Source organism: Pelobates fuscus, chromosome 3, assembly GCF_036172605.1.
Source record: "Pelobates fuscus isolate aPelFus1 chromosome 3, aPelFus1.pri, whole genome shotgun sequence".
NCBI classification, from domain to species: domain Eukaryota; kingdom Metazoa; phylum Chordata; class Amphibia; order Anura; family Pelobatidae; genus Pelobates; species Pelobates fuscus.
The window spans coordinates 283850902-283869322 of NC_086319.1; the positions used below are offsets into that span (position 1 = coordinate 283850902).

The 18421-nt window shown below is 42.3% G+C and overlaps 1 protein-coding gene across 2 annotated transcripts in view; it reads left to right on the plus strand.

The window, feature by feature from the left end:
* The first annotated feature begins 11292 nt into the window (after positions 1-11292).
* Positions 11293-18421, plus strand: part of ANXA4 (annexin A4) — a 29205-nt gene continuing 22076 nt past the window's right edge. Inside the window, exon 1 of one of the 2 annotated variants that reach the window (XM_063448652.1) lies at positions 11293-11396. The gene's annotated coding sequence lies outside the window, so the exon portion shown is untranslated. Of the gene's footprint in view, positions 11397-11610; positions 11636-18421 lie in introns of those variants that run through there. The other variant, XM_063448653.1, reaches the window with a different exon arrangement.

The window sequence follows — 18421 nt, forward strand, 5'->3', positions numbered from 1 at the left end:
TACTTTGTGTAGGGAACATTGTCGTTCAAAATCCGCCAGGTACCCGTCAATCTCGTCTTCACTTTCCACAAAGGTTTTAAAGGCGGCAAATGGGACCTTTTTGGCAGCTGTGGTTGGAGGGGTGGTAGAAGCTGTGGATATAACTGGCTGTTGTGCCATTACCATTTGTAGATTGTACTACCTCCTCTTTTCAATCTCTGCTTTGACCTCTAGGAAGGTCCGGTCAATCCTTTCCTCAGATGGGGCTGGGTACATAGCTAGCCTCCCCTTGACGATAAGACGGATATCCTCCTCCTCATTGTTCTGGAAACTCTGTTCGGGGGCTTCCATGGACTGATCCATCTCGTCTAGCTCTAGCAGATCAGCAATCAGCTCTCTCCGTGGTCTGTTACTGGCACTCCATCCTCTGCTCTCTAGTAGATCCTTCAGCGTAGGTCTCTTCAGTTTGGCATATTGGTTCTCCATTCAGTGCTTTCTCTGTGGATGAAAGTACCATCCCGCCGCTGCCACCAATGTAACGGCTACCCCAGTGGAGAGGGGGTATCAGCCGTTGGAGACGTCCTTTTTCCCGGCAAGATGCTGTGCAGTAATGGAGTAGCCTTCTTTCTATCAGCTGGATACAAGTAGAGAGAGAGAGAGGTAGAGCTCTTAAAAGAGCTAGTGATTTAGCTGAGCAGGTTCCCTTTCAATAACGAGACAAAGCTACCTTTTGAAGGGTAAAGTAGAACTGAGGTTTAATGACAGGGATTCTCCTTTTATGCAGTGCTCCCATGCAAGGGAGACGCCCACAACCAATTAGACGTTAACCAATCAAACAATGGTTACAACCCACAGATTCCCTCCCCTCTGCTTGGGAGATAATTGAGTTTCTTACTGTATCTACTCAATTATCTCCAAGCTAAAACTTATATTTTTTATGCATTTGTATAACTTTCCCATTTTACATCGTACAGGAATAAAACTTAATTTATATGAACAACATAACTTGTGGAACAACATATTCAAAATTCGTGAAAATCCGTCCAGTGGTTCCAGAAATATTAAAAAGTCTCTTTGGATCGACCGCACGCCTGTTTGCATGCCCAAAACAGTTCCACAGATTCAGGCTGTGCGGTCGGTCTATTTCTGCCTTCGAAGGCGGCGTTCGAATCATTTCACTCACTTCGACTTCTGTCAAAGTGGAACCGGGGGCGCGTTGTAGCAGTGTTCAATAGTCTAATGTAGGTGTATTTTACGCCAAAATGAAAAAGTCCCATTCGAACGGGTGTTCGAATCTTCGAACGGGACTTAGTCTCTAGCCGCAGCGTCGAAGTGCAGGGGAACGTACAGGTCAGCGGTGACCAATTGTGTGGCCGATTTCCGTTCCAGGGATTTGACGGCACACACCGCTGACCGCGTTTGACTGGATTAAAATGGCCGCTGCCACGTGTTAGACTGTTTAATGGCGGCCGATTCGACTACTTCGGCACTTCGGCTGTATCCGAAGTGCCATATCAAATGTACCAATCCTTTGTCCAAAAATAGTTAAAGGGCCAGACATAGTCTTTCTTTAGGTACAGGCAATGTGGATAATGGTAAAAGCAAACAAAAGGTAGAGGTTCCCAAGCAACATGGTAGGAGTTTGTTACATATAGCTCAGTGTTTTGTCTACTATCTTTCATTACTTTACAGTTTTGTATTTTGTCATTACATTTCCACAGTGGTGTCTGATGGCACAGTCCCTGGAAACAAGGGTTTCTCTATACCAGGTCTGGTGAACCAAACTACAACTACCCTCCCCCCAGAAAACAGGCAATGCAATATTTCCAGTAAATCTAAAGGGGCTTTACATTCTTCCTCATATATAGGTTTTAGTTCTCTCACTTGGGAGAAGATATCTAATATAATAACTAGTAGTTTGTGCTGGACTAAAAAAAAAAAAAAAATATTACAAGGAAGATGTATTGAAATTACATCAATTTTACTTCCTTATTTTATTTACTTTCTCCATAATAACTAGATGGACAATCTAAATTCATGCAGACATAACTCCACTTGTAATTCCATGATAACTAGAAAAGAAAACAAACCAATATCCCCACATATATTGTTATAACCATCCTAAGAACTGCACAGAGAAAGCATACCCGGGGGCAGATATGTCTAATGGTGGCCCTCACATTTTAGTAGACTATGATAAGGGTATTGTTAATAATAATGTACCTTTATTGGGTGATAGCAATATTGAATGCACTCTTTGGTACAAGAGATTCGGATCCTGTAAACCAGATGGTGGTAAAGAAGAGGAAAGGGAGTGGAGTGGGGTGGGTGGGTTTAATGCTGCAAATATTTAAAGATAATTAATATTATACATTTACACATTGGCAGCTGGAGAATCCTTTAAAAGAAAGTAACTACCTGTACATGTAAGTAACAATAACTATTACAATACATTATAATACATCATGGTACATATTTTCCAGATTTTTTTCTGGTGTCACTGATTTCACAGAACTATAAATGTAATATTAGCTAAAACTACAGGTATCCCTGTTAGTTATTTCCAGACAGAATTAACTGTCCCCAAGGGCAAGGTCCCTGAGGTCATCATACCAGATTTCAATGACAATTCTTGCTGCTGTGTGCTGATGGTCATGAGCTGGCCAAAATTACACAACCACTACTACTGCGTTACCTATTAAAATATACAAAGTTAGCAAACATTAGATCATGTCTTTTTCCAATATTCCATGCACACCTGCACTGATCAGCCTTAACATTAAAAGCACTGACAGGTGAAGTGGAAAACATTGACTATATTGTTACAACGGCACTTAGCAGGATATATTAGGCATCAAGTGAACAGTCAGTTATTGACTCCATGTGTTGGAAGCAGGAAAAAAAAGGGCAAGTGAAAAGATGAGTGAGTTTGACAATGGTCTAAGTGATAAACGACTAGGTCAAAGCATCCCAAAATGTCAAGTTTTGTGGGGTGTTCCTGGTATGCAGTGGTTAGTACCTAACAAAAGTAGGGTAAGGAAGGACAACCTGTGAACCAGCATCAGGGTCATGGGCACCCAACACTTACTGATGAACATGGTAGCTGAGGCATACAGAAGAACTCCTGTAGCTCAAATTGCTGAAAAACTTAATGCTGGCCATGATAGAAAGGTGTCAGAACACACAGTGCATTGTAGTTTGCTCTGTATGGGGCTACATAGCAGCAGGCCGGTCAGAGTGCCCATGATGACCCCTGCCCACCACCTAAAGTGCCTTCAATGAGGACGTGAATGTCAGAACTCTCAGCTCATGCGCCTCTTAGTGATGCCGGAGCCGGAGTGACATCATTTTCCAGCTCAGGCATCACTGCGGGTGGCACGAGGGAGCTGAGCAAGAAGAGTTCAGGAAGAAGTGCTCCCTCGCTGCCCGCCTCAAACATCAGCGCATGCCAGCCTCAGGGGGGCCCTGAGGTGGCCAGCCGCCCAGCTCCTGTGCCCCCAAGGACACAAGGCTGGCAAGGCATTTGCCAGGGCGCTTGATGGGCGGCTTATTTTGCAGCCCCCCTGAAAAAGCCACCCAAGGCAAATGCCTTGTCAACCTCGTGGTAGATACAGCATTGCTCTGGACTACTGTCTCCCCTGTCAAAACCCGCTAGGACACCGCCAGGAGCTCCTAGAGATATCCTTCTAAAGTATCTGATGACTGCTCTCAAGCAGAGACACATAAGTCTTGATATACATTGTTTTATATTTGAGAGAATTTATATTTTTTATGTCAGGCTGAATTACAGTTAGTTCCTGTATGCGTATTATGTAAAAAAAAAAAAATTTTTAAATGGTGCTATATCCTTCTTGTTACATGCTTTGTTTGGATAAATGACCGTTACACCACTACCATATGCTTGTATTGTAATGAAGCACCGCAAAAAAAAAATAAAATAAATTAAAAATAAATAAATATATAACATGGATAAACTAAACATGCTAAGAGATGGAATTTCCTATATATTGCTGATTATTTCTTCACACTATTGTGCAAATGTTATTCGATGTGTGGGGGTTATACTGATTGATTGATTGTATTGAACTAATATACCTGTCTCCATGTGTCGCCTGTTATGTGCTGACTGCCATTTCAAAAGTAAAGAATAAAAAAAAAAAAAAAAAAAAAATAATATATATATATATATTGGATATCCAGGACATACTTGAAAACGAGAGAAATCTCAATGTATCTTTCCTGGTAAAATATTTTATAAATAAATTGTATAAATAAATAATATATATATGGAGAGAAGCAGCGTATATCCCTAGTTATTAACTGGAAAACATATTAGGATCTGTGAACTGGGTCTTCATAGAGATAAAAGAGAAGCTAAACTTATTCTGAACTAGTGCCTTTTTCTTTTCCTTTCTTTTTAAGGAGTTTTTGAATATAAACTAAAATCCTGTTCTAAGGCAGACTCTATACCAATGCTTTGAAAGACTGAAAAAATATATACTGTAGAATAAATGAGTTGGCGAAGTCTTCCAGTTTGGCCATTTTTGAACTAAAACAGTCTCATTTCAGCTATCTACAGTTCCCATTTTCGAGAACACTCTTGATTGTATGATGTTAACACACTTAGCTTTATTTAGATTTACTAATAGTAAAAATAGTCCTTGTGTAAAGCAAAACATTTAGAAACAAAACTGTGATCATTTATTGACTGTGAAAGGAGGAAAGGCTGAGTTGACTGGGAATTCTCTGGGAAGTCTCTGAGGTTTGAACAGGTACTGTGGGCAGAGCTTTTAGCCAACAAGATATTTTTTATTTTATTTTTTACAAATTTTGTTCATAAAAACAGAAAAGAAAAAACTTTGCATATATGAAAACTGAGCAACCATAATCATATATATATATATATATACACATAAATAAAATGAGAGTAAGGTTTCAGACAGCAGCTAGTCGTGCAAAACATGTTCTCTTGTCCTTTTTCTCTTCCTATTGGTATCACATCTCTTTGCCCAAGGCAGACATGTATTAATAATGATTGTGAGGTTTCAGGATGGAGAAAGATAGATAACATATTGAGTTAATACATAATACCCAAAGCTATGTGCTCAGTGATGGCTACACATAGGGTGCTTCTGGATGAGCAGGATAAAGCCAATGAAATGACACAGGGCAGCATGTTCTATGTCAACCTGTTTATGATGAAGCTTTATTACTTGGATGTTCTTACTGTTCCAAACAGAATTTTATTATGTGTGCACGTTTGTAAAGGTTGTACTAGAGGATAAATAATATATAAGGAGTGATTTATAGAGCACTAATTGTGTCAGACTGGTAGGGGGGTGAGGGGGAGACTCTCGTGAAGGTAATGTAAAGACGGTCTAAGACCATGTACATATTCCCAGCAGGTTCTAGGTGGATCAGAGCAGAACACAACTTGAAACAAAAGAAAAACAAATGAAACTTGTAACTAGGCAACTAAATAAGGAAGAGATTTAGGGGTGATTATTTCTGATGACTTAAAGGTAGGCAGACAATGTAATAGAGCAGCAGGAAATGCTAGCAGAATGCTTGGTTGTATAGGGACAGGTATTAGCAGTAGAAAGAGGGAAGTGGTCATGCCATTGTACAGAACACTGGTGAGACCTCACTTGGAGTATTGTACGCAGTACTGGAGACCGTATCTTCAGAAGGATATTGATACCTTAGAGAGAGTTCAGGGAAGGGCTACTAAACTGGTTCATGGATTGCAGGATAAAACTTACCAGGAAAGGTTAAAGGATCTTAACATGTATAGCTTGGAGGAAAGACGAGACAGGGGGGATATGATAGAAACATTTAAATACATAAAGGGAACCAACACAGTAAAGGAGGAGACTATATTTAAAAGAAGGAAAACTACCACAACAAGAGGACGTAGTCTTAAATTAGAGGGGCAAAGGTTTAAAAATAATATCCGGAAGTATTACTTTTCTGAGAGGGTAGTGGATACATGGAATAGCCTTCCAGCTGAAGTGGTAGAGGGTAACACTGTAAAGGAGTTTAAGCATGTGTGGGATAGGCATAAGGCTATCCTAACTATAAGAGCCACAGCCGTGTTCCTCTTCTTCGGTGGCATTCGCTTCCCTGTTAGTCAAGTTCCCCTTTGGGTCGATGCCATGGTCTATGGGACAAATGGCTCAATTTGGCTTGGATCCCAGGTTTGCACTGTGGGGCTCGGGGCTTGTTTCGCCCTGGTGGCGGTCAGACGCAAGGTGCGCAGGAACTGTGGTGCGTCTGCAAGCGAGGAGAGCTCATAAGCAGTCCATTGGTGAGTCTTGTATAAAGTCCTCGGGGACCCCCCTCGACCAGAGCTTCGTAGCTGGCTGGTTACAGGTTTGAGGTATATTCGCCACTGGAGTGTGGCCCAGGTCAGGTCTTGGTAAAATGTGAGATCAGCGTTTTCGAACCTACAAGGTGTCTTGCTGGACTGTGGTCAAGATGTGTCCCTTGTCTTGGAGAGAGGAGCAGCGGGCTAGAACATCCCATGTAGTGATGGCAGATGCCGTCGTGGGCTTAGGTAAGTGATACACTCCATCCAGGGATAGTTTCCTGGCAAGGTGTGGAGGCAGTATAGTGGCAATCAGGCGTCTTAAGTAACGTGGCTATTCGTCGGGTGGGACCGTGTCGAGTATGCCTCTGATTTTTTGTGTATGGTAGACAATGATGACATAATATACACTGTATAGTGTTAGGTGTGTATAGAAATCTGCTATTTTTTTGTAAAGTAAAAGAAAACAAGAATAATGCAATACAAGCGTATAGCCACAGAAAAAAAAGACAGAGCAGAACATTTGCATTTGGCTTGTGTAACAAGCTGTATTAGTAATGTAGCAAAAACACAGTGGGACTGTATATTGGCTATAGAACACTCATGTGGGTTGCAGAAAAGAGGTATGTCATAGCTAACACTAGGGATCAGAGGCGGCTCTAGACTTTATGAGGCCTTAGGCGAAACTCAAACATGAGGCCCCACTAACAAAAAAGTGTCACATATACACATTGATGCACAGTTTACCTGTGTATGTGCCTGAGAGTGTGTCTGACAGAGAGTATCCTTGTGTGTGAGAATGTATGTCTCTGTGAGCATGTTTGCGTTTTTGTCTGAGACTGAAGTGTGTTGTGTGTATGGTGGGTGATGGTGTGAGGGGGTGATGGTGAGAGGGAAAGGGGGGTGATGGTGAGATGGAGAGCGGGGTGATGGTGAGAGCGAGCGGGGGTGATGTGAGAAAGAGGGGGGGTGATGTGAGAGTGAGGGGGGGTTGATGTGAGAGTGAGGGGGGGTTGATGTGAGAGTGAGGGAGGGTTGATGTGAGAGTGAGGGAGGGTTGATGTGAGAGTGAGGGAGGGTTGATGTGAGAGTGAGGGAGGGTTGATGTGAGAGTGAGGGGGGTTGATGTGAGAGTGAGGGGGGTTGATGTGAGAGTGAGGGGGGGTTGATGTGAGAGTGAGGGGGGGTTGATGTGAGAGTGAGGGGGGGTTGATGTGAGAGTGAGGGGGTGATGTGATGTGAGAGTGAGGGGGTGATGTGATGTGAGAAGGAGGGGGGTGATGTGAGAGTGAGGGGGTGATGTGATGTGAGAAGGAGGGGGGTTGGTGGTGAGGGGGTGAGGATGAGGGGGGTGAGGCGGAGGGTGGTGAGGGGTGAGGCTGAGGGGGTTGGGGGTGATGCTGAGGATGGTGAGGGGGTGATGCTGCGGGTGGTTGGGGTGGGGAGGGTGGTGAGGCTGAGGCTTAGGGTGGTGGGGGGTGCTGAGGCTTAGGGTGGTGGGGGGTGCTGAGGCTGAGGGTGGTGGGGGTGCTGAGGCTGGTGGGGTGGTGAGGCTGAGGGTGGTGGGGAGGGTGGTGAGGCTGAGGGTATTGGGGAGGGTGGGGAGGCTGAGGGTGGTGGGGTGGTGAGGCTGAGGGTGGTGGGGGGTGCTGAGGCTGAGGGTTGTGGGGTGCTGAGGAGGGGCCTCGCACCCGGCGGCATACCGGGCAAGCCGCCGGGCCCCCTCCTGGTGTCAGGTCCTCGGTCAGTGACCGAGGACCTGACACAGTCTGCCCACAGGCGGTTTAGGCGGCCGCGAGGCCCCAGCCAGCGCGAGGCCTTAGGCGGCCGCCTAAACCGCCTAATTAGAGAGCCGCCTCTGCTAGGGATACTTTGCCAAATGTGGTAGGACTACATAAGAGAGTAACCTTAGACATGGTAAGTTTCTCAGCCTATGCCACTTCTGGAGGCCTGTACTAGAGATGGGCTAGGTGGGGCGAAAGGGAACCTCATCCAGGCTCGCCAGCGGAACGGATGAGGAGTGCCTCGGTCTTGTACCCATGCAGAACAGGCAGGCCACAGAGTAGTCTGCCCCAGGATTCGAGAGCTGGGCCAGAATGGGAGGTGGTGCTGGCTTACATCCCGTCGTGGACATCCCCTCCGTCTACTCTTTTGGTTGCAACTGCGTCGAATATACATGAGCCTCTTTCTCCCAGTAATCAACCTCTTAGGAAGGCTGGAAGGAAGTCTCTGCAGCCCCAAGTGCTCCTCCGTGGGCCCATCCGATTCCTCCTGTGAAAGGTAAGCTTGAGCGTCTCTCCTCCCTTGTGCTTCAGCAGCCTCTTCTGCACTCCACAATCTGGGGAGCTCCCGAACAACCGGATCTTCCCAATGCTGCAACCGCTCCCAGAAGACTTTGCATATGTTATCAAATGCCAGAAGAATGCCCTGCCGCGGTCCTACAGAGTCACGCCCAATCGCCATTTAGGATGCTTGAAACGAGCCTCAACTATGCAAACAGAGTGTGATCAGGACAGTCTCAGAGTTTGGTACATAGCTTAAGTTGCAGGGATATCCCTCACTGGTGGGGTACGGGTATTAAGCTGAGGCGTCCTCTGGTAGATTGTGGATAGAAGGATCAGCCGCCTCCCTCACTTCTGTGTCACTAGGTAGGCCGCAGGTAGGTTACAGGGTTGCCCCCGTAAGTTGCTGACTAATTGAAGCGGTGCCAACTTCCAAAATTCCAGATTAGAAGCCTGTCAGGATCTTACTTGATGTGGAGTCCGACGTGCAGAGTTATACGCTCACCCTTGCAAATAAAGACAGACCAAGGTGACCAGGTAAGAAGCCACCTGGGTTGTGAGTCTGTGCAGGATATAGCTCCAAGTCACAGAGGTCAGAATAAATAATGAGATAAGCCAAGGGCAGGAGCTGTCTGGAGAACACTGGATCAATATACACAAATACAGGAACCAGAGTCAAGGAACTGACACTGCCCTCAGAGCGAGGCAGTGTTTTATAACTGGCTTATTAGTGATAAGCTTCAGGTGGACTGAGATAGACAGGAGCAGCCACGGGTAAAGTCCAGCCCCCAGTGTTGAAGACAAGGCAAGTAAAAACATCAGGCTGAAACAAAAACTGAAGTGTGGCTCAGAGGTGAAACAGCAGGATCCAGGTTCATATCCCCTGTTGGGATCTTCTGGGGTGACCACGTCTGGATGTCAAAGCCCCAGACTTGCTGTATGTCACCATGGTCTTCTGTATGCAGATTTGAGGTGCAAAAGTAACTCAAAGAGACTAATCTCCAGGAGCTTATGTGATGTGTGGTTGCTCACCCTGCCAGTCAGGCCCTGCCTCGGATTTTAATGTGGTGTCGACGGTATTCCTTAGCTGTCATTTCGGTGGCATGTGAGCATCTGCTCTCATTCAGTGTCAGGCTCCTCCCCCTATTAGATGGAGTTTGCGACTGTAAGTTTGATGTAATGTGCATATGGATAAATGGAGAGTGTTTGTTCCACTGGGACCTGTATGTCCTCATTGGTTTATTCACGGATCACAGTAACAGAGTCTTTAAACTTGTTGTCTGGCTGCTTTGGTCCCTGATTCCTAGGATAAGTTTAAAAGAACAAGGCCTAAAAGCCAAAAGAGCTTTTGTAAAGGCAGTAGCTGGTCACAGTACAGAGTTGTGGAAACCTGCCTGGGAAATGAGCTGAAGAGGCAGAAGGAACGATAACTGTCTGGAAGGAAAGAGCTGCAGCCTGGTCCAGGGTGGAAGAGGTCCTCAGTGACCCCAGTCAAGCTTCAGCGACTAGGGCTAAAGCGTTCCAAGATCCCTAAAAGTAGCTAGGAAGTTGACTTGGTGGAAGTACTCGGTCATAGTACAGGAGCAATGGTGACTACTGTCACAGAGGGAATATATCTAACTACAATATAACATTAACCCCTTAAGGACACATGACATGCCTGACATGTCATGATTCCCTTTTATTCCAGAAGTTTGGTCCTTAAGGGGTTAAATTATAGTATTAGTTGACTAGTTGTGGAGAAGAATGTAGAATAGAGTGTGCAGTGCAGACCTTTAGAGAGTCAAATGGTGGACTATGAGGAATGTCTTATGGAAGTAAAATCTTAGCATGGCATACATCAGATGACACAAAGAGCTGTAGATTAGGACAAGTAAAAGATTGCGGGTGCCAACAAGAGACATGTTTATATTAGATTTTCTCACTACCCCTGGGTACCAACATTAATGCAGATATCACATTGAGGGATATGTGCAAATTATGTTAAAACACTAAAAGGATCACTTCCACTTTAAGGCAATTAATTTGACCCAGCAAGGGAGCCTTGCAGCCCTGATTGCATACACAATATTTTTGAATCTATTTGTATTAATTACATTTATCTAAGTGTACAATGACAACTTGTCAAATAACACAGTAAGCTGCTAATGAACTGCTTTACCACCTTTTATATAGTGAAAACCCCAGAAGGATATGCTTTTGAGAAGTCCCACTCACTCACAACAGTAAGTTCCTCATAGCAGGCTCGAAGCATAGAGAGGTCAACAATGCACCACTCCCAATACACTAGCCACGTCAAGTCCCAGGTGTATTCTATGCATTTTACTTCTATTGTAACGTTTTCCATTCCTACCCACTTATATAAAATACTAATGTTTATGCTACAGGTGTATAAATCCCCTGTTTGTCATTCACTACAGCAGCCTAAAGGGGGAAACAAACTCAACTTAGATAAGCTAAACTGTTTGCAACATATTTGCAGCTTATATGTAACTTTTATACAGTCATTTTAAAGGACATAAAACACAGGACGGGGACAATGCTACAGTACAATACATAAACCTAGGTGAGTTCTATTCTATTGCAGGATCTGGGGGCCTCGCGTTGTCTCCCCGTTAAACACTGAGTCCTGTTTGCTGATAACTAACAGGATGACAAGTCAGTTCACACTGTGTCACGAAACAGATCAGGGCGTTGTTGAAAGAGGAGGAACAGACTGACATCCACGCCCCAAGGAAGACACACTACCTCCCAGTCAGCTTTCACTTATAAATTGTCTTCCCCGAGTTTGGGACATTTCCTGCACCCATTGCTGAGCCCTGTCACAGGTGAGAGTTATAAAGGAAGGAGGAGGGGGTGCTCACTTAGTAAAAATCCTCCAGGGGATAAAACTGCTAGGATTCCATTTGAGGTCAGAAATCAGGTGATACAGTCTATGGTAAACATTCAGAACACAGAGACAAGGGGCGGCTTAACTCTTTGAGGGCCAGAACAAGTTAAAAAGGGCATTATGATTAATAAATTACCGTGCCTGAATGAACTAATTCAACTCCCTAAATGTATTTGTGTAAGTACGGGGGCGTCTGGCCTACTCCTAGAGTTTGTAGTTCAGGGAGGAGGCTGGGAGAGGTGGGATGGCTGGTCCTCCAGCTTATTTCATTGGAGGGCATGCCTCTCGTTCCTGTGCTTGATCTTAGTACATCATCAAACAGTGGTGCTGGAAGCTTCTCCATAAACCGTGTAGCTGGGTGGGGCTGGCCTCAATTTACCTATTTCTTTATTAATGTTGGTTCAGCGTAATGAACTAACTTTGTATCATTATCGCGGGTATCTCCTGATAGTTCAAACTGCATGACTTACCCCCACTTAAAGGGTCTGATTAGACAAATAGAACTGTCCTTTCATTTCGTGACGTGCCTGGCATGCCATTGATCTTCACAGGGGGTTTGGATTTAAAAATAAATAAATAAAAGAGTTCAAGAATAATGGCATCCAGTTCTGCTCCTGGCACTGCTTCCAGTTTCTCTGGACTTTATTCCAAACGTGTGTTTTCTGTAAACTTTCATTTAGTGCTATGGGGTGTAGTTCACTGCTCATGAGCTAAGAGTTTTTGGTGTTTTTTTTTTTTTTTTTTTTTTTAAAAGCAGACACTGTCACTGCTTACATTCATCTGTTTTTGTGATCGTGTATGAAGAAGAAAAACCAAAGTACCGTGTTTAGTGTAAACTTCAAACCCTATATACTGTAATCAGTTTCTCCATGCTTGAGCAAAGACAAAGTTTATAAAGGCCAGTGTGTAGTGATAAGCTGTACTACCATGCTATTGTAGTTTGTAAATGTATAAAATTCATGTTGTGCTAACTGCACGTTGATTTGCAGTGAGCTGCAAACTGAATTTTCTAAATCAGGCTTCCCCCAAACTCCGGCCCTCCAGATGTTGCTGAACTGCAACTCCCATGATTCTATGAATGAAATATGCCGAGAATCATGGGAGTTGTAGTTCAGCAACATATGGAGGGACGGAGTTTGGGGAAGCCTGTTCTCAATAAAAGTTGTTGAGGTTGCCAGACTCCCCATATTTTTCTGTCTTTATCATTTGATGTTAACAATCAATGCAACACTATGTATATTATAGTGGCCACAGAATACCTTTTTTAAAATATGTCCTTCTTGCTGCATATGAATGCTACATACTGTGAGCATGATGTATTTCCAGGAAAATACTGAACTGATAAATAGTTGGAATGCCTCAGAAAAATAACCCCTCTTGAGCACTTTCACCTACCTTTCACATATTTTCTATTCATATTTTAAATAACCTCCCTAGTTTACTTTTACACAATCCCTTACAGCTTTCTGGTAAAAATTTACTATTAATATTGCAGGCCATTTGGCGAATTGCGGCATTGCACTATGCATCTTGTGTTGGAAATGTGATCATTTTGTTGGTGATTCTTGTTAAACCAGAATTTTTACAAAGAAGCTATCAGAAGCTATTGCCTTTTCAGTAATAGTTGTATTCTAATCCTAGCGAATACATGAGTGACGTGGCTAAAGTCATTCAGATGGCAGGCTGATTTCGTTTACTTGTTGAATAGTTATGGAGAAATTATTGAAGCCTCAACAAATCACTCTCTCTCCTGTGAGTGGGTCCCATCCTAGATCAAGAATAGCAAGCTTTGTTACCCTGTAATTTGGTAAACTTATCATGGTTCTCAGCCTAGCTATAGGTTGACTGAGCATCATCAGAAATTAAATTCACAAACCTATTAAAGGACACTGTAATTGTAGAGCTCACGCTGACCCTCTAGTTTGCTGAATCACGGAGTTGTATCTGAGGCTTGGTGAGCTGCTGAGAGCCAATAAATGATTATTTGTGTATCAAAATTTACATAGAACCTACATTAGGTTTTCGAACATCAATTTATACTATACGCCTGTAAATTAAGAATAGTAGGAATGAAAACTTGCAGTGTTCTTCAATGAGGTCTCTTTTTTATTTTTTTTATTAATATTTTGAGGAATGTGGTACGGTATCTCAGAATAATGTAGGAGTCAATGTTGAAGCTCTTTGCCTACAAATCTAAACCTGGAAAATCTTATTGGCTTATACAGACCAAGAAATAGAATTGTATAGTGTGAGCTGGCACATTATTTGGTTACATGCCTTGGTAGTCATGTTTTAGACACAGGAGAAGCAGTCTAAACCTCTGTTATTACACTTTGTGTAGGATCAAAGGAGGAGCAAAGCCATCTACCATTCCAAAGTGGCTCTACTGCATTCTTTCTCCAGAGTGATCACTAGGCCAAAGGTTACCTTTAATAAAACATGAATGCTGGTGTGTTGCAAAACTGTGTATGTATGTATGTATATACAGTGGGTTTAGTTCTCACTATTTTCAATCTCCTATTTTAACCCAACTGAATGTATTCACCCACTGCCTAAAACCCAAAAGATTTCTCAATGGCTCTGTCACACAAACTCTACTAGCGTTTTGTCCGATCATAATTTTAGCAATGGCTTTGGCTTTATAATGCACCATGCATGGTTATAATATCTGACATACAGCCTTTAAATCTGCTGCTGTTTCAGAAAATTTTAGGAAACCCTTATTTAAAAAGTGGGGAAATCCCCAATCCTATGAAATATTGATTGGATGGAAATGTCTTGCAATGTAGTTGGGGTAGAATAATGCCACAATCCCTTGCCGCACTCTCTCACTGTATATCAAGAAATGTGAGATTTTCGAAAGTATTTGTGGCTAGTGTTGCAACATTTTTCAGCATTCTCACTGATGCAGCAAAGTCTGCTCTGCAAGGCACCATGGGATCAATAGTTTATTACTGTACTATTTTTTTCTGTTTGAAATGTTTTCCTTTGCAACCAGCCAGTCTTCAAATTGTGACACTCATCTTTTTAGCTTGCATTCATCCTCTAACAAAGACATCTATAGATCGTTAAGATTCTAGATGGTATATTCAATGTTCAATACAACAACTGCCCAGATGTTTTATTCACCTTGCCTCCTTCTTTTTACACCAAATCAGTTTGCCCTTACTAGAGATTTCTGTATCCTTGTATGCAATTTGCAAAGCAGAAGCAGAGGGACACTTTTTAGTGTTGGGAATAAATCATTATATTCACAATGCTAAAGTGTTCCTTTAAGTGATGTTTTGGGGAAATCTCAGTAAGATAGTGTAATACAATTCTAACCAATCTCCAATATAACTCTGCATCATAATCGCACTCGCAAGAAGTATAGGTATATCAGCGAGGGGCCTCCACCAAAATATTGTGGACTAAAATCCACTGCATGTCTGGATTGCTTTAATCAATTATAGATTGATATCTAACTTCCAAGGGTATATGGCAAAAATATGTATTAAATAAAAATTTAAATGACCAACAAAATGGACCAATGTGTGTCCCCCTTTGTCAGGTTTCCTCAGCGACCGCAATTAAATGAACATTTTAAAAACTTAATTAAAAAAAACAACAACAAAAAAAAACATTATGGTGTGCAAGAGAGTACAGCAGTGATGTTGGCTCCTTGCGCAGAAGCACCAGAAGTGGACTGGATGGAAGATGATGGCGGTTCCTCTGATGGAAATGGGTTCAGGTAACCTCTACTTCTTCGTGCCCCACTAGAGGCGATGCCACTGTTAAGGGTCTTTGCAAATTCTAAAAGTCCCCAGACTTTAAATATCCACAAACCATCTTGTTTAGAATACATAAATATGCTCTTACATTAGGAGGTTTAAAATATGAGGCCCCATCAAGGATTAAAGGGATGGATTAGTTGGAGTTATGTGGAGAAATAGAGTAGTCATATTGAAAGAACATGTGTGTATATATAAAATAAATGTGCCCCAAGTCAATAACTGAGACCACTGACAATAGGAAGGATTATGGAATAGCTGAATAGTCTGTTTAGTTCAAACCCTTCAAATGAAGGTCTGAATTGTTCTTGTGAAAATGAAAGCTGACAATTTACGCCATGAACCAACAGGTTACCATTACTGGTTATTGTGAATAATAGGGAGTTTCTTAAGGATGGATTCAACCTACAATACCAGCCAATATTTATCTGGTCTGAGACCATCTGATTTAAAATAAATTGGCCATCTCTATCAGGAGTGGGAGCAGCCTTGAATTGTGTGTGGAGGAGGGCATTCTTTCCATAGTGTTAACAAACGTGTTGCTTGTCCCAACCCACTGGCTCCGAGGTAATGTTTCCATGTTTATTTAGGGTGTGACTTTTAATAAATTGTGTTCCAGTATGAACGGTTCATGTCTTTAAACTGTGCTGCTATTTAAATGAGTACTGCAGGGATACAATAAAATGATGGCTACATCATAGCAATCTTTTTTATAAGAATCTTTGGAACATGACTGTGAGTGTTGGGGGTTGCAGTAAACTGTAGCTGGAATGATTGGTAACGCAGATCTTTGATAGAGGGGGAGACAGGTGGCAGGAACTAACTGCAATAATTAACCTGCCATCTGGATCCAGTAATGGTTTCTTATATTCCACTCTTCTGTCACCTGGTGAGCTTGCTACACCTGATAATTGCACTCTTGTCCCTCACCTGTAAAAGACTCCATTGTAACATTCCAGACCAGACCTGTTTAATTATTTAGTACTCTTTATATTTATGTTCTCTTAACTAAAGAGCTGCTCATATACCACTCCTTCCCAGCCTTGCATCCCAGGAGGAAGTAATGTATCTGTATCTTATTTATTTTTAATTGTTTCCTGAAAGAACATTTTGAAAATATACCTTTAGAAACCAAACATTTATATTCCAAATAAGTATGTGTTAAGGCCCAGTAAGAGAGCAGACTGCTCGTCATGCTACAGAGATGCAGAGTGGGATTAAGTGGGTAACTCTTTTGCTTGTATGCTGGTTGTGGAGTTCTGTGAATTCCACATCCAGTCTGCCCATGGCAATATGGTTGGACTCTTTACAATTGCGCAGGTCACATACCCATAAGCCCTTCCCTAGTGCTAATGCAAAGTTGATTTTTAGCAGCCTAGTCTTCAATCATCAATGGCAGTCTGAGAAGTGTTCCAGTGGTGAATGGACAACTCATTGTAGAAGGCAGGCCCATGTCATGGAGTGTCTATGTAGATATAAAAGGAGACTTTATCTAGTGCAGGAAGAAACATGGAGAAGGAAAGAGGTCCAATGGTGTCACCATTTTTGATTGATCTAGACTGGTACCTCTCTTCTACTAAGAACCACATCATTTGAGATGACTGCCATGTGATCCAGTATGTTTAACATAGTGGTTGCCCGTTGTAGTGGTTACGATGCCAGAAGTACTATGGCCCTGTTTCACAATTGTCTTCTTACTCATTGGGGTACAGATTTCATCCTCTGGCCAGTGACGATATCTGGGTTCTGTAGAGCTATTCTTAGACAATGACTGCAATTCTGTACATAGGAACATTCACTGAATTGACCATAGCCATCCCAGATCTCTTGTTCTGGGTTGGTTAATGATGTGGCCAGAGGTGAAGTTACCAAATGCTGCACATATACGGTACTTTAATTCCCTGAAGTGGCTGTGTGTTTGGAGTAAACCTTTAACCTCTGCATTGGAATACAGGGTCTCGTGAAGGTGTTTTGCAGAATATATTTTGTAGTTGTATATTAAAGGAAAATAATCTAATGTTAAAACATAATCATCTATTTGTAATGTTGGTGTTTCTTTTGAATTACAGTTGAATAGGTTAATTTGCGTGTTGAAATGCTTTATTGATCACTTAACTAATATCATAGTTTGCGTTCCTGTCAGAGTTTAAGGGGGTACAAATTGCACCATAACCATCAGTTTTTGAAGGGGGGCTGGAGGAACAATGTAAGTGTCAAACCATTCGCAAACAGTGGGATGCTTCAAGACAACACCTCTTTAAACATTATTAATAAACTGCGATACGGACTCACCACTCGGGTTTTTCTAAAAAGTAAGCAAATTAACCACAGATAATCCAGGATTTATAGTCTAGAATTCCAGTACAGGTGGGATGGTAGCGCAGCCATTTGAAATTCTGAACCTTACGTTGAAATGGAAAAACTAATCCGTTTTAGTCAAATTTAGTAAATCTTCTCAGGAAACTGGAGTCAACATTGATGTGCTTTTTTGTTAGTGTTTTTGTTTGTTTGTGTTTTTTTCTTCTGTTAAATACTGCAGTGTTAATTTGCCTTTTGAAAGTAGAACTGTAGTGGCAATGTAATATTTAATTCCTTAAACAAATGAGGAAGTTGAGGAAAGGGATTATTTTGTTGGGGAATTTGAGATTCAAATGAGGGCGTATTGTAGCTCCCCCTCCCCAGCCCTTGGTATATTTCCATCCATTTTCTTGTTGTATACACTTTATCCGACTTTCCATAAAGATATGTGTGTGTGTGTTGTGTGGTGGGGTTACTATTTTTATTTTTTTGAATTTTTTTATTTTTGTTGAGCATGAGATTACAGCAGTGCTTGTATAGCCACAATAGCTTTCACAAGCACAGTTTGCATTGGATATTACATAAACATGGCATGTAGACCACTTTCACATTTTTTTGTATAATATAACATGCTTGGCTAAGTATTCATATAACGTTCTAATAGCATAGTTGGGTATACTTAAGCTTGTAGTAAACTACGTAGGTCACATGTTGAGAAATAATAGAGTAAGCGAGCTTTTAGCGCATGTTAGAGACTGAAGCTTAAAACATAAGAGGAGTGTTGCCATCATGGACACGATCCGGCTGTCTCTTACTTCTGCCGGTTATCTAGGTTCTCTCCCTTTCTTTCGGTGTTGGCCCGCTTGTCTTGTGGAGACCAGGATGTCCCCCCATC